Source organism: Papaver somniferum, chromosome 10 (assembly GCF_003573695.1).
Source record: "Papaver somniferum cultivar HN1 chromosome 10, ASM357369v1, whole genome shotgun sequence".
NCBI classification, from domain to species: domain Eukaryota; kingdom Viridiplantae; phylum Streptophyta; class Magnoliopsida; order Ranunculales; family Papaveraceae; genus Papaver; species Papaver somniferum.
This window is the reverse complement of record NC_039367.1, coordinates 156519863-156544110: the sequence shown is the minus strand read 5'-3', so window position 1 is coordinate 156544110 and position 24248 is coordinate 156519863. Positions and strand designations below refer to the sequence as shown.

At 39.3% G+C, this 24248-nt stretch overlaps 1 pseudogene; it reads left to right on the top strand.

Moving 5' to 3' along the window:
• The first annotated feature begins 530 nt into the window (after positions 1–530).
• LOC113316648 lies at positions 531–21165 on the top strand (annotated as a pseudogene).
• Positions 21166–24248: the final 3083 nt, after the last annotated feature.

Sequence of the window (24248 nt, the reverse complement as noted above, 5' to 3'; positions counted from 1 at the left end):
AGTTGGAAATAATATCAAACAACTAAGGGTCATGTACTATTAGGGGCATAAATGTCATATAGTGGCATTTTTGGGTAGGTTGGGGTTAGGGGTGGAACTTTTGGAAACCCATTTCCAAAAGTGGCATTTCCACCAATTGAGCCATATAATCGGTCAGTATGATTATTTATCTCTACTCAAACCCCAAAAGTGCTACTCGGAGAAGTTAAGGTATTCTATACTGCTCTGCTCCCTTGTTCAATCTTTTATTTTCCTTATTGTTTTGTCTAGGTAATTGTAAACCCTAAAAACTGTTTTTATTGAAGTCTAGATAAAGAGAAACTAGAAGCCTTAATTACTTTGTTCTTATATTTCTACCTGTTTAACACTAAGAATGTAGTTTTTTATGACATTTTTCTTAAAAGTTTTTGGGTTCAAATGATATTAATCAAGTTATAAGCTCTGCTAAACTTTCATTGTATTATTTTATTTTATTTTTTGATTGGCTTTTCATTGTATTGTTTACATTGAAAAGTAAAAAGGAAGTAGACATGGATTTGAATAAGAGGGAGGGGGTAGTTGATATATGAGATCAGAACCGTCCCTATGTTTGTCTTTCCTTGTAATACCATGTGTTTTGAAAACTGTTAATAGGATTACCGAAATCTCTCTTTTTACTCTTATTTGTTTTTAGGTTTTCTCAACACGGTTTTTTTTCTCAACACCATACATGACTCTGACGATTCCTATGCCTCCGTTAGAGGAGGAGGATGATGCGACAGATTTTTTTGATCAGGAGGATGTTGTGACAAACGTTGATCCGTAGGATGATGTGACAGAGTTTTTTGATCAGGGCGATGATGTGACAAACGTTGATCTGGAGGATGATGTGCCAAACGTTGATCAGGAGGATGATGTGATGTTGGTTTCAGATTCAGAGTGTGCTGAAGGTCCTCAACCCCATGGAAGTGGCACCAGCAGAAGAAGTCGTTAGTACTACGGAGCCAGTTGAGGAGGATCCTCCATCCTCTTCGAAATTTATCTGGAACATTGAGAATTTTTCTAGGTCGGAAAGAAAACTTTACTCTGATGTTTTCACTGATGGTACTTATCAATGGCGAGTGTTGATGTTTCCCAAGGGAAACGGAAACAAGTCAAATGACTTATCGATGTTCCTTGCTGTTGCAAACACGAATAATTTTCCATATGGGTGGAGTAAGTGTGCAGAATTCAGTTTGGCAATCATCGACCAAATCAATAACAACAACACAGTAAGAAAACACACCCATCAATTTAATGCAAGACAAAGTAATCGGGGTCATATAACGTTCATGCATCTTCGTGAACTCAACGACCCTGGTAGAGGTTATGTTGTAGATGATACTTGTATAGTTGAAGCAGAGATTAAGATCATAGCGGACTACTGGTCATATGATTCTCGAAAAGAAACGAATTATGTTGGTCTTGAGAATCAGGGAGAAACATGTTATATGAACTCTCTTCTCCAAACTTTATATCATATTCCTTTTTTCAAGAAAGCAGTGTATCACATGCCGACAACGGAGAATGATTTGGCATCAGGAAGCAGCATCCCTTTGGCTCTACAGACTTTGTTTTATAAGCTTCAATATAGTAAAGATAGCGTCGGGACAAAGGAGCTCACTACATCTTTCGGATGGAATACACATGAGTCTTTCATGAAACACGACGTGTAGGAACTTAATAGGGTTATGTGTGAAAATATTGAAGATAAAATGAAGGGAATTGCCGTGCAGGGTACGATACAACACTTGTTAGAAGGTCACCATATGAAATAAATTGAATGCATCAATGTGGACTACAAATCTACTAGAAAGGAGTTATTTTATGACATTCAACTTGATGTAAAAGGATGTAAGGATGTTTGTGCTTCTTTCGACAAGTATGTTGAAGTAGAGCATCTTGAAGGCGATAACAAGTATCAAGCTGATCAGGAACATGGTTTACAAGATGAAAAGAAGGGTGTCCTTTTCATTGACTTCCCACCTGTTCTCCTGCTCCAGCTAAAACGGTATGAATACGATGTTATGCGGGATACTATAGTAAAGATAAATGATCGGTATGAATTCCCCTTGCAACTTGATCTTGACAGGGAAGATGGCAAATACTTATCTCCAGATGCTGATAGAAGGGTTCGCAATCTTTATGCACTTTACGCTGTTTTGGTTCACAATGGTGGGGGACATGGTGGACACTACTATGCTTTTATAAGACCAACAGTCTCAGAGCAATGGTTAAAATTCAATGATGAGCGGGTAACGAAAGAAGATATTAAGCGGGTATTAGAGGAGCAATATGGCGGGGAGGCAAGATATTCAAATGCATATATGCTTGTGTACATACGTGAGAGTAATAGAGATGAAATTATTTTTAACGTGGAGGAGAAGGACATTGCTGAACACCTGAGAATTAGGTTGAAGAAAGAACAAGAGGAAAAGGAGCATAAGAAGAAGAAAGAATCAAAGGCTCTCTTGTATAGACAGAAGGGATATATGGTGAATATCTTCTACACCAATCTAGTGGAGATTGAACTGTTATTTATAGTAATACGTAAGTACATTGTGAAACAGAAATTTGTTATGATCCTAGTAAATAGCAAAGACCTGACTGGATTACTTGGAATCTGTAACAACTGCAGTAGCTGGCAAAGTGTCTTGCGGAAGACCTGGGCTAACACCCTCTCTCAAGTTGAACCGGAGTTGGAGAATGTTCAACTTGTCTCGGATTAGTTGGAACCTTGGTGATGACAGTCCTTTGGTGAAGATATCCGCCAGCTGATATTTGCTGCAGATAAACCTCACACGTAGTTGTTTGCGAGATACTCTTTCTCTCACAAAGTGGTAGTATATTTCTATGTGCTTTGTGCATACATGGAATATAGGGTTAGCTGTGAGATACGTTGCCCTTAGATTGTCACACTACAAAGTTGGTGATGCACACCGAATCCCCAACTCTTGCAGCAACGACTGAATCCATATAAGTTCAGAAGTAGCAATGGTTACACCAAGATACTCCGCCTTTGTGCTCGATTTTGAAACGGTTTTTTGTTTTCTTGCACTCCAGGAAATGAGATTGCCTCCAAAGAAGATACAATAACCACTTGTGGATCGCCGATCATCAAGACTGCTTGCCCAGTCTGCATCGGAATAAGCATGTAGAGTATAATCTTGACTAGGTTTAATGAAGACACCATAGTCTATTTTATGCTTCAAATATCGTAGGATTCGCTTAACCAGTTCCCAGTGTTCCACATATGGCTCATGCATATACTGACATGCTTTGTTTACTGCCACAGATATATTTGGCCGTGTGATATGCAAATACTATAGGGCTCCAACAACACTTCTATACAGAGTGGAATCCTCAAACTTTGTAGAACCCACTTTGTGCAGCTTTGCATTAGCATCCATAGGAGTGCATACTGGCTTGATGCCTTCCAGCTTTGTGTGTCGTAATAAATCTGAGATATACTTTCTTTGGGAAAGCACCAGAGACCGTCCTTGCTGCAAAACTTCAACACCCAAGAAGTAAGACAACACCCCCATATCTTTGATAGCAAACTCATGACCTAAATCTTTAATTAAGTTTGCAACCAGGTGTGAGTCAGAACCAGTTACAATGATGTCGTCCACATAAACCAGTACATACATTACTGAGTTGCCTTTGTTTTGAACAAATAACTAAGAGTCTGCAATGGAGGCTGTGAATCCTAGCTTTAAGAGATGATTGCTGAGGCGAGAGAACCAAGCACGTGGAGCCTGTTTAAGGCCATATAGCGATTTGTGTAATTTGCAAACATGTGTTGGATAGTTAGGGTCTATATATCCATCAGGTTGCTTCATGTAGACCTCTTCCTCCAAGATACCATGTAGAAAAGCGTTATCCACATCGAGCTGTCGTAGAGTCCATCCACTCATTACTGCTAGTGAAAGGACTAGCCTGATTGTACACGGCTTAATGACAGGAGAAAAGGTTTCTTCATAATCTATACCTTGTTGCTGGTTGAAACCCTTCGCTACTAATCGAGATTTGTAACGCTGTATTTTGCCATCTGGATTTCTTTTAATTCGATAAACCCACTTGGATCCAACGATATTCATCCCTTCTTTATATTCAACCAAGGTGTAGGTGCCATTTTGAATCAAAGAATTTATCTGCACGTCCATAGCATCACGCCATTCTGGAATTTGACAAGCCTTAGAGTAACAAGTGGGTTCCATGAAATCCTGATCAAGAAGTGGATGCTTAGTGGAAGTCAGACAGAGTTTTTGTATTGGTTTTGAAATCCCAGCTTTGTCTCTTGTGATCATTGTATGTACTGGAGCATCTAAACCATGATCTGTCTCGTTGCCACCCTGGTCTTGTGATGTTTGAGGTGATGGTAACACTGGTGATGAAGCCGGAGACTGCTGAGGGGTGACACCCTATAGTATTGTCGGTGAGTGTGGTTGTACATTTTGTTGAGGCTGCACTAACATGATGAGTGCTAAATAGTGCATATTTATATATATTTTTGTTAGCATTTAACTCATCTTTTGTGCATTAATTCTGCATTTTATCCCATATTCTGTATTTTCAGTGTTTTCAAGAATAAATATTTTTCTTACTTAATTTTATATTTTTAGGTAATGAATAAAGTCTGGATGAATTGCGGAGCAAAAAGAGCAGAAAAGTAGTAAAAAGCCGGGAGGAATTACGCGAGGAAGCCGCGAAGAATGTTGTGCACAAGACCAAGAGAGTAGAAATGGGCCCAAGAAGGAAGAATTGTTCTTAAAGAAGTTATGGGCCTGGCATACCCAAAGCCCAAAACCCTTTCTCAAACCCATTTCTACTACCCAAGCCCGTCTCGAATTTCAGCCATCAGATTGAAGCCTCTCAGCATCCTACGGTCGCTCCATCATCGCACATCAATCTCCGAAGCTCCCGCTTTACATCGCAACGCCGATCTCCATCTTGGGCCGTCCATTTCGTTGTATTCCTCCATCCGACGGTCGCTACCCATAGCCTCCTATCTCATCGTTGGATCCACCTACCATCGTCACATCCTATGGATCAGCTCGCCAAACATCGACACAGATAATCCCGCCTCACACCCTAGCACCAAAGCCTATACTACCACCCAAACACCTCCTTCTTCCCAAAACTCGATCTCATCTTCCTCCACCCGACCACTTCCAGAACCACCATCACCTGCAACTCTCTGCAACTCCACCAGACCTCGAGCTCCACCACCACCACAAACACCCGACAACACCACCATCTCCATCAACAGACAACAAAGACCATCCCCCTATTTCACCCATTTCATTAACTCTACTCACTGTTAGGGTTCTGAAATGAGAGAAGTAGGGTGATGGTAACTGAGCTCATAGCAGAAGGAAGTATGGGTGATTCACAGCAAATAGCAGAAGACAGCATGGGTCGAGCAGATTTTGGGAGTCTGTAAGTCCAATTTTGTGTATTTCTAGAAAACCTAATTTTCTGTTTTTTGGATTCACCATGAGATGGAGTGTCTGATATAAAATGGTGCACTGTAACATTGTGAAAGGAGGAGGGAGGAGACCCAAGTTGAATTTCAGTAAAAATTTCTCTATCAAGTAAAATTGTTCTGTGTCCTGTTACTATTGATTTCTCCATGAACACCAACATTGTTAGTATCATGTTAGACTCTCTAACCATGAACTAAGCATCTTAACTGGGGTTGAGATGAAACCCTTAGCCTTAATGCTAGGATGTGTGCTGATATGCTACTGTTTATGCTAAGATAATTGTGTAAGATGAAATTTTGTTGATGAACACATGTTGCTTTCACCTAGAATGTCAAGCATCCTAGGTAGTTAGAATTCCCCTATGTATGTTCACTTACTCTACATTGCTTGATATTGTGTTTTGATTAGTTGTGCTTTAAACAGACAACTAATGCTTGCCTTGATTGAGTGATTGGAGGTAGTTTATCCATTTAAAGAAGCTAAGTAGTGCATTGGTTCACATGCTAGTATGGGCTGAGAGGTGAATTCTTAACCCTAGTTTCCATTCATCTGATTCACCCTATCCTTATTACTGTTCAGAATTTTTACCCTCCTCATTTGCTTGTTTACTTCAGTTCTCTGTGTAATTTTGCTTCAATCTCAATGATTGAATTAGTGTAATGTTTTGCCTCCAATTCTGCTGCTCAGTTAATGTGAATGATTAGTATTAATGATTGATGATTAGTTCTCCAGAAATAAATGTTAATGGTAATGATTCAGTTAATGCTAGTGATTAGTAGTTAGTGATTAATGCTTAAGGAATAAAGACTGTGTTGAATTTGAGGCTAACCTGAAATCAATGCATTGAATGTTAATAACTGTTAGTGGAAATTTAATGCTTGTTCTGTTACTTCTGTTTGAAATAAATGTGAGTTATGATTAATGATTAGCAACTGTTAATGGTTGAGAAGTTAAGACTAATCCTGTTTAAAGTTAGTGGAGAAGTTAATGCTAGCTCAGTTAATAAATGTTAATGGTTGTGAATTTAATGCCTGTTCTGATAATGGTTGTTAGTGAAAAATAAATGTTAATTCTGTGTAATGATTGGGAAGTAATAATTGCTAATGATTAGTTCTGTTGAATGCTAATGATTAGTTCTGTTTAATGTCACAATAAGAAAGATCACACTTGCTCCCCCTTGTCCCTGTGGAACAGACCTGTGCTTGCCCTGTGTTGCTTGCCGACACTGTGCACTTGCAGTAGAATTTTTAGGACTACGTTTATTAGTCGCAACAAGTTTTTGGCGCCGCTGCCAGGGACTCGGTTGCGGCGCAATTGATCTTTCTTTCTTGTGGGTTGCTCCTAAACTGAACTGCTGCTGCTTAGCTGAACTGTGTTGTGGTGCTGTTTACTTGCGGCTGTTGTGAAAAATCTGCTGCTGAACTGGGCTGCCAAGCTGCTGTGCTGCTGCAGTTTTCTTTCCCTGCCAGCCTACTTTGTCCTGCTGCTGCTTTGTGCTTCTGACCTGCTAGCCTCTCCCAAGCTGCTGCTCCTGCTGCTGTTGTGTGCTGAACTGCTGCTGCACTTGCAGCGTTGCTGAACCAAAAGCCCAACTGGGCTGTAAGCTCCGTAAGCTGCAGAAGTGAATCAAAGCCCAACTGGGCCTCAGAAAAACCAAAGCTGTGTAGGACGATCCAAGCCCAACTGGGCTTTTGCAACTGAAACCGAACAGCTGGGCTGTGCTATTCAGGTAGGCCTAACCCATGAGATAACCCAACTGGGCCTCATTAAATTCATTTGGGCTTGTGTTTAAGTATTAATCTGGGCTTGTAATAATTTTAAATTTTCTCTTTTCTTTCTATTTGGGCCTGTAATAATTTTTAATTTTCTTTCTTTTTTTTTCTTTTTCTTTTCTTTTATGGGCTTGTATTTATTGTTTGTGATTATTCTTTTTCTTATATTTTGTGGGCTTGTCTTTTAATTTGGACTTTAGGTGTATATCCCATCCATTAGGCTCCCAACTTTATAACAAAACAAAAATTTTTTTTAGGGCTCTACATTTTATAAACCAAAACCCATTTTAAACCAAAATATTGGGCCTTTTGTGGTTCCAAAGCTTGTTTCCGACTGCTCTGACCAACATGTTAGTTGAGGTACCTGCTAGGAAATGATTGTGACCTACAGAGACCAAACAAACAGACTCGTTAGAATTAACCCGGACGATCCAATCGAAATCCTTAGTTCTGAGGTAGACAGTCCAGATCAATCAGAAACAATGGGAGAACCCCGTACACTCAAGGATTATATGTACCCAACTAGAACTAGTCAACCATCTTGTATTGTGCTACCCGAAGCCAATGGCCATTATGAGCTGAAATCGAGCACAATACAAATGCTTCCAGTTTTTAGAGGTGTAGAAAATGAAAACCCGTACCATCACGTGAGAGAGTTTGAGGAGATTTGTGGAACTCTGCGTTTCACTCAAATGTCCGACGAAATCCTAAAGTTGAGGCTTTTTCCTTTCTCCCTTAAAGATAAGGCTAAGGCCTGGCTGTATGCTTTACAGCCTCAATCCATCATGTCTTGGGATGATCTCATCAAGGAGTTTTTCAAAAAAATTTTCCCAAATCACAAGACTGCGACAATTCGTCAAAGTCTGAATAGCTTTGTGCAATTAGAGGGTGAGACCCTAGCTAGATACTTGGAGAGATTCAATGAATTATTGCTCCAATGTCCCCATCATGGTTTTGAAAAATGGAGACTTGTGCAAATTTTGTATGAGGGTCTAGATGTGTCCACCCGAACAACGGTTGAGTCAATGTGCAATGGTCTCTTTGTGAACAAGACTGCTGATGCGTCTTGGGACTTCCTGATTGAAGTAGCTGAGAAGACGCAACAGTGGGAATCCATTCGTGAACCTAGAAAGACTACACCTGTAGCTAGAGTCCATAGGATTGAGTCTGATTTTGAAGGAAGTGCAAAGATGGCTGCGCTAGCAAGAAGAATAGAAGCGTTAGAACTACAGAAAAACGCAAACCCTTCTCCCACTACCTTTTGTGAACATGTCGAAATGGCTATCTGTGCTCTATGTAGTGGATCTGATCACCAAGTCAATGATTGTCCGGAAATGCATGCATTCCAGGAATCTAAGCTTGAGCAAGCAAATGCTATGTTTCAAAAACAAGAGCACAACCCATATTCACAGACCTACAATCCAGGATGGAGAAACCACCCCAACTTTTCATGGTCCAAAGGCCCTGCCCAAGGAGGACCATCTCAACCAAGTCAAGGCTATCAAAACAACCAAGGCTATCAATACCCGAGAAATCCTCAACAGCAGTCGTACCCTCAATACACTGCTGACAAGAAATTGTCCAACATTGAAGAAAGTATCAATCAATTGACCCAACATCTGATGAAAAACGAGAAAGCAACTGATCAGCGAGTCACCGCTCTAGAACTACAGATGGGTCAAATTTGCGATGCATTGAATACAAGAGAAAAGGGTAAACTTCCTAGCCAACCCCAACAAGAACCAAAGAGGATATTTCAAGCAGGCACAACATCATCATCTTGCGAAAGAACCTCACCCGATCAAGTCCATTCCATCACCACTCTCCGAAGTGGTAAAGTTGTTGAGAACAATGTAGGCATACCACAAACAAGTGAATCCGAGCCAAACTTAGCATTGCCTACACCACCTAAGGAAACCTCCAGTCCAGAAAAAGAATCCGAGCACATTAGTGAAGCCGACAAACCTACTGCTAGGAATGTCCCTCTACCTCCTAATGTTCCTATTGCTCCTTTTCCTCAGAGGTTAGTTCGCCAACAGATAAGCACCCACTACAATGAGATGTTAGAACTGTTCAAAAGAGTCAACATCAACATTCCTTTTCTTGAGGCAATTAAGCAAATCCCTGCATATGCCAAATTCCTCAAAGATTTGTGCACTCAAAAGCGCAAGATTAATGTGCACAAGTGCTTTCTTAGCTGAACAAGTGAGTTCCATTATTCTCAACAAAACTCCACCCAAGTTTAAGGACCCAGGTTGTCCAACAATCTCTTGCACTATCGGAGAACACACGGTCAATAGAGCTTTATTAGATCTAGGTGCAAGTGTGAACCTCCTGCCATATTCTGTTTATGTGCAGTTAGGTCTTGGAGAGTTGAAGCCTACACCTATAACTCTCCAATTAGCAGATCGATCTGTCAAAGTTCCTCGTGGAGTGGTAGAAGACGTTTTGATTAAGGTTGAAAAATTCTATTTTCCTGTAGACTTCATTGTCTTAGACACCCAACCTGTCCAAAACCCAAATTGTCACATTCCTGTCATTCTAGGACGTCCATTCCTGGCGACGTCCAATGCGATCATCAACTGTCGGAATGGAGTGTTGAAACTCTCTTTTGGAAACATGACTGTAGAATTGAATGCGTTTAATGTTAGTCAACAACCTGTGAATCTTGATGATGAGGAGGTACATGAAGTCAATATGATTGAGAGTTTGATACAAGATTCATTGACTAGCATTATGTCAAAAGATCCCCTGCAAGCATGTTTGGAAGGTGTTAACTTGGAGTTGTATGATGATGAATACACTAGTGAAGTCCAATCTTTGCTCGAATCTGTACCTCAAATGGACATCACTAAGTGGCAGAATACAGTGGAACAACCCCCACTTTCTGAGGAGTTTGTTAATCTTCGGAGTCGCCTAAGGCCAACCAGGAATTGAAACCATTACCTGAGACTTTGAAGTATGCATTTCTAGGTCCTTCTGATACTTTACCTGTTATCATTTCTTCACAACTAAACATAGAACAGGAAAACAAGCTTTTAGGAGTCGAGGAGCAGAAAGAAGCCTTAGGATGGACCATCTCAGATCTCAAAGGGATAAGCCCCACCATTTGCATGCACCACATTAATCTTGAAGAGAACGCCAAACCATCTAGGGAAATGCAAAGGAGACTTAACCCTAACATGAGAGAAGTCGTTAAGAGTGAGATCTTGAAGCTACTTGATGCGGGTATCATATATCCGATTTCAGATAGTAAATGGGTTAGTCCCATTCAAGTTGTGCCTAAAAAGTCAGGCATTACTGTAGTTCGGAACGAAAAGAATGAGTTAGTCCCCTCACGTACAACCACAGGATGGCGAGTATGTGTCGACTACAGGAAGTTGAACACAGTAACAAGGAAGGATCACTTCCCGCTCCCTTTCATAGACCAAATGCTAGAACGTGTGTCTGGACACAGTCACTACTGTTTTCTAGATGGCTTTTCCGGTTATAACCAAATCCATATAGCACCAGAAGATCAGGAAAAAACTACATTCACGTGTCCATTTGGGACATTTGCTTTTAGACGTATGCCCTTCGGGCTGTGTAATGCACCCGCTACTTTTCAGCGGTGCATGATGAGCATTTTTTCAGACATGATAGATAGTTTTCTCGAGATCTTTATGGATGATTTCTCTGTGTTTGGTTCCTCTTTTGACGAATGTTTGGACCATCTAGTCCTTGTGCTATCAAGATGTAAGCAAAGAATCTGATACTGAAAACTGGGAAAAATGCCACTTCATGGTGAACTCCGGCATAGTTCTAGGACACATCGTATCGGAAAAAGGAATTGAAGTAGATAAAGCTAAAGTCGACCTCATTCAGCAATTACCTCAACCCCACTCTGTGAAGGGGATTCGATCATTTTTAGGTCACGCTGGGTTCTACCGGCGATTCATCAAAAACTTTAGCCAAATCTCAAGACCTTTGTGTAACCTACTTGCCAAAGATGTTGTCTTTAACTTCGATGCTGCTTGTGTGAAGGCATGGGAAGAACTCAAGACTCTCCTCACCACCGCTCCTATAGTCCGACCACCAGATTGGAAACTGCCGTTCGAGCTCATGTGTGATGCCTCTGATTATGCCGTTGGCGCTGTTCTAGGGCAACGTGTTGATAGACTACCATATGTGATATACTATGCTAGTAAAACTCTTAATGATGCTCAACTCAACTATTCGACTACCGAGAAGGAGTTACTTGCCGTGGTGTTTGCATTAGACAAGTTTAGATCTTATTTGATAGGGTCTAAGATCATCATATACACAGACCATGCGGCTTTGAAGTATCTTCTTTCCAAGAAGGATGCTAAAGCTCGCCTTATTCGATGGATACTCTTATTACAGGAATTCGATCTCGAAATCCGTGATAAGAAAGGTTGTGAGAATGTGGTTGCTGATCACTTGTCTAGATTAACTTTAGAGTCTATTCATGAATCTGAGCTGATTAGAGAATCATTCCCAGATGAACAGCTGATGTCTATCTCAGACCTTCCTTGGTTTGCTGATATCGTTAACTACCTTGCTGCAGGTAGGATGCCCTCACATTGGTCGAGACAAGACCGCTATAAGTTTTTGGCTGAAGTTAAACACTTCATCTGGGATGACCCATATCTGTTTAAGTATTGCCGGGACCAAATCATTAGGAGATGTGTCCCCAACACTGCACAGAAAGATGTGATATCTTTTTGCCATGACCAGGCATGTGGAGGCCATTTCAGTGCCAAGAAAACCGCTGCAAAGATCTTGCAGTGTGGATTCTATTGGCCATCATTGTTCAAGGATTGCCATGATTATTGCGTTGCTTGTGAACGCTGTCAAAAGCTAGGAAGCATTTCGAGGAGAAACATGATGCCATTGAACCCCATTCTGATTGTGGAGATTTTTGATGTTTGGGGGATCGACTTCATGGGTCCATTCCCTATTTCTGACGGTAGATTGTACATCCTAGTCGCAGTTGATTACGTTCTAAGTGGGTAGAAGCCATAGCAACCAGAACAAATGACCACAAGGTGGTACTTTCATTTCTAAAGGAAAACATATTCGCACGTTTTGGTACCCCTAGAGCTATCATCAGTGACGGCGGTTCACATTTTCGTAACAAGTACTTTGAGTCTTTAGTACGCAAGTATGGCATAACTCACAAGGTTGCTACTCCGTACCACCCTCAGACTAGTGGACAAGTAGAAGTTTCTAATAGGGAAATTAAGCACATTCTGGAGAAGACGGTCAACCCGTCTAGGAAAGATTGGTCATTAAGATTGAATGATGCTTTGTGGGCCTATAGAACAGCTTATAAGACACCAATTGGCATGTCCCCCTATCGTCTAGTGTATGGAAAGCCGTGCCATCTACCTGTGGAATTAGAACATCGTGCCTACTGGGCAATCAAGGAGCTGAACTTCTCTCTGGACGAAGCTGGAATTCAAAGGAAACTTCAACTCAACGAGTTGGAAGAATTGAGGAATGAGGCTTATGACAGTGCCAAGCTGTACAAGCAGAAGATGAAGATGTTTCACGACAAGCGTATTCTACGCAAATCTTTCACTCCTGGTCAGAAAGTCTTGCTGTATGACTCCCGATTACATCTTTTTCCAGGAAAACTGCGTTCCAGATGGAAGGGTCCGTACCTAGTACGCACAGTTTTTCCTCATGGAGCTGTAGAGTTGGAGGATGTCTCCAACAAAAACGTTTTCAAAGTCAACGGGCAGAGATTAAAGCCATTCCTTGAGCCATTCCCACCCGACATTGAAACAACCAACCTGGAGGACCCGGTCTATGTGGACTAAACTGGTCCACTCTTTCCCTAAATAACCAAAAAGTTTTCCAAATGTTTTTCTCCCCTAAAAACCAAAATTTTTCTTTTTCCCATCCAAACCAAATGTCGCCCGACAAAACCAAAATTTTCCAAAAAGTCCAATCCCATTAAAAACCAAAATTTCTTGTAGATAATGTGTTAGTTAAATTTCCTTTTGTATATATTTTGTGCTCATCCATTGTGACTGCTAATATGATGGATTTTTGCCTTGAAAAACGGAGTTTTAATCGGGCTACCACCATACAATCGGGTATTCTCTCTCCTTTTACTCTACTCAGCATGTTCCTCTTCATATATTGTTTTATAATTCTTTCCATGTTTTGAAACATTGAGGACAATGTTTAGTTTAGGTTTGGGGGTATAGAGTAGATACCATGATAAATTGCCATAATAGAAAACGAACTCCATCTTTTTGAAAAAATTCCAAAAAAAAAAAAAATCAAAATTCAAAAAAATTAAAAAATGAAAAAATCAAAAATGGAGCTCATTTACCTTGAAATGTTGACTCTTGTGCAAATATGTATTTTATTAGGAGTCTTAGTCTAGATATTTAGGCACCCTGATTCTAGCACAATTCACATAGTGATAAGAAATTTGCACGCGCACGATCTACCAATACATGTATGGCCTCGATCTTCAAGGTGTTGGATAGGAAGTCACGATTGCCAATCACTTTAGAATACTGAACGAAACTGGACTAGCTTGTTCTTTGGTTGGTTGGGATAGAAGATGGAGGTTACATTAAGAAAGACAACCATCGAATTTAACTGGGTGCATCAAAAAGGGCTACCTCTTGCAAAGTGTCATGTAATTTTTATTTCTGTTTTTATGTATCAAAAGTGCTACCATAAGTAAAAATGTTTCTATCAAAAAAAAAAAAAAAAAAAAAAAAAAAAAAAAAAAAAAATCGATGTATATATTCAAAAAAAAATATATCAGAAAAATACCAAAAAAATCAAGTATTTATCAATTCCATCATCTCTTGTTCCAAAAATAAAAAGAGATTTGTCAATGTAAATAAGAGTCATGTAAATAGTCATCTTTTGTTGTTTCTTTTGTAATAAGCAAGGAGGGTGTATGCCATTGATGTACAACGCGAGAAATTGTGAAATACCTCCAACTCATTCACAATTCTCGTAAAGTCCGGACAGCTAGCTAGATTTCGACCTCAGTTCTTAGCCTGAGAAACTATCTCTTGGTGATTAGTAGTCATAACTTCAGATCTTTCTTTACACATGTGTAGATACACTTTACACTCTTATCACATGTCCTTATTTGTTATCAGTGCTAGGATTGTGCCTTGATAGCTAGATTGACATCTCCATTTTGCTGTGAGCTTAAACTGTTTTGCACATGTCACATTTGACGGAATATGAGCTTATATTTTGTCCTTAGGTTTTGTAGGCACACCTCTGGTAAACCTTCACGAGACTTCAACTCGTCCACTAGGGACACTTAGTGGTTTAAAAGGCTTAGTGCATACGCTAAATGCATTCGAGAGACCAGCGACAGTGGTATAGGTAGGATTTCCTTAGTTTGTTTTTACTTGAGGACAAGTAAAATTCAGGTTTGGGGGTATTTGATGAGTGCTAAATAGTGCATATTTATATATATTTTTGTTAGCATTTAACTCATCTTTTGTGCATTAATTCTACATTTTATCCCATATTCTGTATTTTCAGTGTTTTCAAGAATAAATATTTTTCTTACTTAATTTTATATTTTTAGGTAATGAATAAAGTCTGGATGAATTGCGGAGCAAAAAGAGCAGAAAAGTAGTAAAAAGCCGGGAGGAATTACGCGAGGAAGCCACGAAGAATGTTGTGCACAAGACCAAGAGAGTAGAAATGGGCCCAAGAAGGAAGAATTGTTCTTAAAGAAGTTATGGGCCTGGCATACCCAAAGCCCAAAACCCTTTCTCAAACCCATTTCTACTACCCAAGCCCGTCTCGAATTTCAGCCATCAGATTGAAGCCTCTCAGCATCCTACGGTCGCTCCATCATCGCACATCAATCTCCGAAGCTCCCGCTTTACATCGCAACGCCGATCTCCATCTTGGGCCGTCCATTTCGTTGTATTCCTCCATCCGACGGTCGCTACCCATAGCCTCCCATCTCATCGTTGGATCCACCTACCATCGTCACATCCTATGGATCAGCTCGCCAAACATCGAGACAGATAATCCCGCCTCACACCCTAGCACCAAAGCCTATACTACCACCCAAACACCTCCTTCTTCCCAATACTCGATCTCATCTTCCTCCACCCGACCACTTCCAGAACCACCATCACCTGCAACTCTCTGCAACTCCACCAGACCTCGAGCTCCACCACCACCACAAACACCCGACAACACCACCATCTCCATCAACAGACAACAAAGACCATCCCCCTATTTCACCCATTTCATTAACTCTACTCACTGTTAGGGTTCTGAAATGAGAGAAGTAGGGTGATGGTAACTGAGCTCATAGCAGAAGGAAGTATGGGTGATTCACAGCAAATAGCAGAAGACAGCATGGGTCGAGCAGATTTTGGGAGTCTGTAAGTCCAATTTTGTGTATTTCTAGAAAACCTAATTTTCTGTTTTTGGGATTCACCATGAGATGGAGTGTCTGATATAAAATGGTGCACTGTAACATTGTGAAAGGAGGAGGGAGGAGACCCAAGTTGAATTTCAGTAAAAATTTCTCTATCAAGTAAAATTGTTCTGTGTCCTGTTACTATTGATTTCTCCATGAACACCAACATTGTTAGTATCATGTTAGACTCTCTAACCATGAACTAAGCATCTTAACTGGGGTTAAGATGAAACCCTTAGCCTTAATGCTAGGATGTGTGCTGATATGCTACTGTTTATGCTAAGATAATTGTGTAAGATGAAATTTTGTTGATGAACACATGTTGCTTTCACCTAGAATGTCAAGCATCCTAGGTAGTTAGAATTCCCCTATGTATGTTCACTTACTCTACATTGCTTGATATTGTGTTTTGATTAGTTGTGCTTTAAACAGACAACTAATGCTTGCCTTGATTGAGTGATTGGAGGTAGTTTATCCATTTAAAGAAGCTAAGTAGTGCATTGGTTCACATGCTAGTATGGGCTGAGAGGTGAATTCTTAACCCTAGTTTCCATTCATCTGATTCACCCTATCCTTATTACTGTTCAGAATTTTTACCCTCCTCATTTGCTTGTTTACTTCAGTTCTCTGTGTAATTTTGCTTCAATCTCAATGATTGAATTAGTGTAATGTTTTGCCTCCAATTCTGCTGCTCAGTTAATGTGAATGATTAGTATTAATGATTGATGATTAGTTCTCCAGAAATAAATGTTAATGGTAATGATTCAGTTAATGCTAGTGATTAGTAGTTAGTGATTAATGCTTAAGGAATAAAGACTGTGTTGAATTTGAGGCTAACCTGAAATCAATGCATTGAATGTTAATAACTGTTAGTGGAAATTTAATGCTTGTTCTGTTACTTCTGTTTGAAATAAATGTGAGTTATGATTAATGATTAGCAACTGTTAATGGTTGAGAAGTTAAGACTAATCCTGTTTAAAGTTAGTGGAGAAGTTAATGCTAGCTCAGTTAATAAATGTTAATGGTTGTGAATTTAATGCCTGTTCTGATAATGGTTGTTAGTGAAAAATAAATGTTAATTCTGTGTAATGATTGGGAAGTAATAATTGCTAATGATTAGTTCTGTTGAATGCTAATGATTAGTTCTGTTTAATGTCACAATAAGAAAGATCACACTTGCTCCCCCTTGTCCCTGTGGAACTGACCTGTGCTTGCCCTGTGTTGCTTGCCGACACTGTGCACTTGCAGTAGAATTTTTAGGACTACGTTTATTAGTCGCAACATAACACTGGTTGATCTTGTGTGAAAATAGAAGACCCAAAAATATCACTACTAGTTTCTTGAATTTCAGATCTTACCTCGGGAGAACGCTGTTGGGAAGGAGATAATGGGAATATATGTTCTTCAAATCGAACATTCCGCGATATATATTGGCGATTTGTTGGTAGATGAAGGCAAATGTAACCCTTATGAGCCGAACTATATCCTAGAAAAATGCAGGGGAGAGACCTAGGTTCTAGTTTGTTGGCATTATATGGTCTAAGACATGGATATGCTAAGCAACCAAAAACACGCAAAAATAAATAATCTGGTTGTTTGCCAAAGAGTAACTCAAGTGGTGTTTTGTGATTAGATGACAGATTTGGTGTCATGTTAATGAAATAATAGGCTGTGGTAACGGCCTCTGGCCAAAAATCTTCTGGAAGATGTGCTTGAAATAATAAGGATACACCACTTTCTGTGATGTGTTTGATCCTTCTTTCAGATAGACCGTTTTGAGCTGATGTATGAGGACAGGAGAAACGATGTTGTATGCCTGAGTTGTTTAGATAAGAAGTCAGTTTCTTGTATTCCAATGCATTATCTGACTGGAAGACTTTTATTTTATGACCCGTGAGATTTTCTACTTGTTTATGAAACTGAGAGAAGATATTAAAAACAGCAGATCATTGCACTAAAGGATAAATCCATGTATAATGAGAGTAAGCATCCATGAATATCAGAAAATAACGAAATCCATTACGAGAATTTTTGGTGATACCCAAATATCAGAAACAATAAGACTTAAAGGAGTATCATAAACGGTAGTACTAGGAGTAAATGGAAGACGCCTACTCTTGCTTATATGACAAGAGTGACAGAAGCCAAAACTCTTATTTTGAACTGGAAGGGAAAAATGTTTGACAACTCTAGAAACCGTGCTCAGCATTGGATGTCCAAGTCGCTGGTGCCATACTGGAATACTTGCAGAGAGAAAAGTTGAGGGAGATAGAGATGGTTGCATGCCACCTACACTATCCAGCACATATAGTCCATTCTCATTTCTTCTTGATAGCAGCGTTGCTCCCGTGATTTTGTCCTTCACAACAAACAGATTAGTGTGAAACTCAAAATATACATTATTATCCCTGCAAAATTAATGAACAGATAGCAGATTCTTTTTGATTTGTGGCACATGATAGACATTATTTAATGCAAACTTTCGATTACTAGAATTGAACTCAGTGTTACCAATGTGTGCTATTTGTAGAGCATTACCATTACCAACTCTCACCTGGTCAGGTCCATCATATTCATGTGGAATAAAAAAATTTTGAGCATCAGCAGTCATATGATTTGTCGCACCCATATCTGTGACCCATTGAGTATTAGTGGCTTTAGGAAAGGCAACATAAGCTTCAACAGGCCTTTGCCGATTGTCATTGCTTCTATCATAGCGGAACCAACAACTATCTGCAGTGTGATTCTTCTTCTTGCAAATCTGACAGTAAACATCCCCTTGAGAAGGACCACATTGCTGGTAAGGAGAACGACGATTGTTGTTGTTTGGTGGTGGATGTCGTCTAGGTTGATTGTTGTGCATCCTTGGTGGATCTCTGCTGGATGATGCCGAATTTGCAGTTACAAGATTTGCAATGGGTTGTGATTCCTGGGATAGTTGATTTTCTTGACGAATCTCATAAGTAAGGAGATGAGACTTAAAAGTCTGGATATCCATATTATCAGCAGTACCCAACACAGTAACTATTGGATCATAAGACTGGTTTATTCCATTACAAATGGATTGCTTCATCTCATTAGCAGGAACTGTGTAACCAGTTGCTGGAAGTTCATCAAACAATCGTTTAGCTTCATTTAAATAAGCTTTCAAAGACTTATTACCTTTGGATAAGTTATGCAGTTTCTTTTTGAGATTCATCTGGTTAGCAAACGTCTTAGGTGAAAACTCAGTTTCCAGTGCATCCCATATTGCTTTCGAAGTATCTAGCTTTGCAACAACGCTGAGAACTTCTGGTGTAAGGGTTGAGTTTAGCCAACCAATGATTAATGCATCTTGTGCTTCATAGGCATTGAAGGAAGGATTGATCTCATCACTGTCTGGTAGAGTGCGATCTGGCACTTCTTTAGATCCATCAATGAATTCAGTTAGCCTATTCCCCTTTAAGATAGGTTTGAACTGAGCTTTCCATAGTATGTGATTGGTTTCGGTGTTTCAAAGTTACTAGATGATGTATTTGAACTTGTCGAAGATGGTGTTGGTTTTTCACGGGTTTTTTTTTTTTTTTTTTTTTTTTGATATTTGCGGAAGGTGAACTTGGATCGAGAGTCTGATACCAAGACAAAAGGGATATATGGTGAATATATTCCACACCAATCTAGTGGAGATTGAACTGTTATTTATAGTAATACGTGAGTACATTGTGAAACAGAAATTTGTTATGATCCTAGTAAATAGCAAAGACCTGAATGGATTACTTGGACTCTGTAACAACTGCAGTAGCTGGCAAAGTGTCTTGCGGAAGACCTGGGCTAACAGTATACTACTATAAAGGTTGCTCGAAATGAGGACCTTTCTGAACAAATTGGGAGAGACATTTATTTTGATCTTGTTGATCACGACAAAGTCCGCAGTTTCCATACCCAGAAACAGATGCCTTTCAACCAATTCAAGGAGGAGGTTGCTAAAGAGTTTGGTGTATCTACGCAATTTCAGCGGTTTTGGCTATGGGCAAAGCGTCCAAATAAAACTTATCGTCCAACCCGACCGTTAACTCTTCAAGAGGAGACCCAATATGTTTGGAAATTGAGAGAAAATTCAAATAAGGAGGCTGGAATCGGGGTAGCGTATTACCAAGACTTAAAGCTGTTCTTGGAGATAGAGCTGGGGCCGGAATTATATCCCGTTCCTCCTCCTTGTTTTAGGCGAAAAGAAGATATTCTTCTCTTTTTCAAGCTTTATGATGCTGAAATGGAAGAAATTCGGTATGTGGGGAGACTCATTGTGAATCGTAATGGTATGCCTTGTGAAATTCTGAAAAAGCTTAATGTGATGGCTGGGTTCTCTCCAGATGAACAAATACAGCTTTGTGAGGAATTTTGTTTTGTGCCAACTGCGAAGTGTAAACAAATAGACAAAAAGATCTCATTCTGCAATAGCCCGCTTGTAGATGGGGACATTATTTGCTTCCAGAAACCTGCTTCGGATGACACTATGACACCACACCGCTATCCTGACGTTCCTTCTTTTCTGGAAGATGTTAGTAACCGTCAGGTTGTGCGTTTTCGATCTTTGCAGAAGCCGATGGAAGATGATTTTTGTTTAGGTCTGTCAAAGGTGTTAACATATGATGCTGTCACGGATAGAGTAGCTCGCCATCTTAGTTTGGATGACCCAACCAAGGTCAGACTTTTCCGTCATAACCATTTCGATCAGGGAAAACCCGAAGCTATTAGGTACCAAGGTTTTGACCACTTGTCTGAGGTGTTGATTCAGTTCCAGCGGGCAACTGATATTTTGTATTACGAAGTCTAGGACATCCCTTTACCCGAGTTGCAAGATTTGAAAACTCCAAAGGTGGCATTCCGTCATTCAACAAAAAATGATACGGTCGTTCATAGTATTAGACTTCCAAAACAAAGTACAGTCGGTTACCTGATTAATGATCTGAAGACAAAGGTTGAGCTATCTCATCCGAATGCGGAACTTAGATTACTGGATGTTTACTTCCACAAGATTTGGAATATTTTTCCGGTTAGTGAAAAGATTGAGGACATTAGTCATTTCGTGAAGCTCCGGGCAGAGGAGATTCCAGAGGAGGAGAAGAACTCGGGTCCTGAGAGTCGCTTGATTCATGTTTATCACTTCAAAAAAGTTGGGCAAAAACTTGCACATGTAGAGCATTTTGGGGAACCAATTTTATTGGCCATCCATGAAGGAGAGATTTTAGTTGCAGTCAAATTGCGCATACAGAAGAAATTGCAAGTTCCCGACGAGGAATTTTCTAAGTGGAAGTTCGCAATTTTGTCATGGATGGGTCGAGTTGAGTACCTTCAGGACTCGGATACACTGTCCAGCCGTTTTCAGAGAGCTGTTGATGAAACTCGGGAGCAGTACCTTGGCCTGGAGCATTTTGATAATTCCCCAAAAAAAAGCATACGCAGACAGTAAAAATCTACAAATACGGTAAAGAAAAAGAGACAGAACATGATTCATTCTTACTAGGTAGAGATTCCGTTAATTTTCAGCTAAATATTTTCTTACTACTACTTTAAGAAGTAATTTCAATTACTTGAGGGTACAACAGTAGATTTATCTAGCGTATTTGATTTGAGTTCTGTAATTCCCTCTGAATTTGACTCTTACAAATTACAACTGATAATATATTAGCATGTCTGTTCTGCATTAAGAACTGGTGGCTTTCGATTCCGCATGCACCAAGATTTCCATGCATATCTGAAAAATTGACGAGCCACGAATATGCAAAATCTTCTTAAATTTCCAGAACTAGGACAAAGGAGCAACGAAGAAGAAAAACAAATGGACATTCTGGAAACATGATTAATTCAAAATTACATTCGTAACACATGGTTAACAAGAAATTGACGAGTAAAAGAATGGATAGCTGCTTTACGTACAAGAATAAGTTGCTTAAAACCCAGAAAAAAATTTAATCTAGGAGGTAAAAATAAAAACAATCAATAAGTAATTAAGCAGAGGTTAGTCATTTCATCTCTTCCTTTATTCTTTGTTGTTATTGCTTAAAAGAAAAAGTTACTTCTATGGGCACAAGAGCCAGTGAAGTAAGCTGTCAAGAAAAAGATTTGTTAGAATACCGCCTAGAGGGGGAAGTCTGGATGACAGAGTTGCACTTTTGAAATGCAAAAGGTAGTTGGTCCGCCTAGACGAAATTGCACTTTTGGGTTGGGTAGATGTCGATAAGAGACGAAATTGCCCATTCTCCATTGGACAGTCCATGGTTGAAAGAAATAAAAACAGTGGACGGTCTGTGGCAGCAAGGAGTAGCATAGATTCTTATCGTATGTGGAGAGGCCATGGTAGGAACACAAACGTCAGAGACATACCTACATGGTGTCAGCATATACCAGGAACACTGTTTCGAGTGATATAGCATTTTATTTCAGACATTCTCTTGATTTTAGAATACTGATGTTTTTGTTTGTTAGGATTGTTTTTACCCTTCCTATTCTTTTTATATATAATTCACAGGATTATTTCGATATAGCATACGTCTATACCTTCTACGTTTAATATTTTATATTCGTGCCCGGGACGTTTGAAAGATATTAGCAGGTCTTAAAAAGCTTTTGCCGTACGTGGGAAGGTTAATTTATCGCTCCTTAATCACTGTGCGGTTCGTACATATGAAGATTCAGTGGGGTTCCATGGGATAGATTAGAAGTCTTACCGCGTGCTCAACCATAAGATTAGCATATATAGGTGGTCTTTAACGCGACATGTCTGGACGCCAATCACTACCAAGTTTGAACCATCCAATGGTGAAGTATGTTCCTCTATAAGCTGCGGCTTAGTTTTTCAATGGAAAAAATACGCTTGAGTCCAAAAATCAATCCAAGAGTACGGTTTAGTCCAGCATGAATCAACTAGGTACAAATTAGTCCAAAATATGGGAAAATACACAAATAACCCTTATTATTTACAATGTAGTCCAAATATTTACAGTTTAGTCCGCAATGATTCATAATGATGTCAGTAATTTTAAATAATATAAAAATAATTTAAAAAAGATTTATCTTTTAAACCGCTCGTCCAAAATTCATAAACTTTATATATTCGGAAAGCTCTTTCCGATAGCTACAAAAAGAGTACCCATATGGCTATATAATTTTCAATTTTTTAAAAAATTTAATTTTGGCTTCATTATTTGACGTGTACGAAAAAGTATACATGCACGAATTTTGCAGTCATTTTTTCACATGTGCACCACTTTGTACGCATCTACAAAACATGTATGAAATTGGTCATTCATATATAGACCTATTTTATCATCAAAATTACATTGGTCCACCAAATGACACCACTGCAAAACATGTATGAAACAATTTATTCATAATGACACACAAATTTACTTTTTTTTTTAATGGAAAATACACTGGTGCATCAATATGGAAACTCAGATGCACTAGTATATACACACCTACCCCATATTTTATAAACATAACATGGAAACTCAGATGGAATTGAACCATCAACCTCCGCAAACCTTATGATAGGCTTGGGCGCTCTAACATTTTGAGTTTGTGAGTCCCTAAATTAGATGCATAAACAGGTGTACAACTATGTACACATTAACAACCAGCAGGTGTACACATCAACTTGTGGATTGCAACATAAAATTTCTGAGAGAACTCGAGTTTGAACTTCATCCACATTAGTTGTAATTTCTTCTATGAATTGAAGTACTTTCCTTCTATTCTCTTCATGGTAATGTTCATCGGCATCACTAATGCAAGTTTAACTAATCGTAACACTAATGCAGGTTTCACTAATAGTACTACTGTTTTCTACAACGGCGACATAATCATCTGTTGCAGCTAATGTGTTCATTATCACTGATCTGTTTTTTCTGTGGAGGCCTGAAGGAGTATTAATGCATATAAACTAGAACAATTAAGATATACTTGTTTGATTTTCTAATCAAAGCTCAGATATGTATCTCAACCTCGAATTAATCACTCCTAGTTGTTCTGTAAAATAATATATAGTATTGGGACGAATCTAAAGATAAAATGATACAGTATGTCTGAAATGTCATGTACTGAATCCGAAATGTTACCCGTCAATCCAACAAACAATAGGTCATCCTGAGGTTGAAGAGAAACTCTCCCTTTCAATCCGATCAACATATCTTAGTCAGTAAAATTACAAATCTAGAGACACTTACATCTGTTTTTCCTTAGCGCGTTTTTCCTTGTCAGCAGCTCCACCATTTACTTTTGCTCACTCTCAGCTTGCTAACTCTCCTCTTCCTAACGAGGGAGCTCCTCATCCTATTCAAATCAACAACCTCTTGATATGCTACTTCAACTATATTACCGTGAAATGAAATAAAAGAGTGGGTTGATGACAGTATCCCTATCACACCAAGGTACATAACGATTAACAGGTGTACAACTATGTACACATTGAAAATCAACATGTGTAAGATTATGTACACATTAAGAATCAAGATGTGTAAAACTATGTACACATGTTATACCTAAATGATCCTA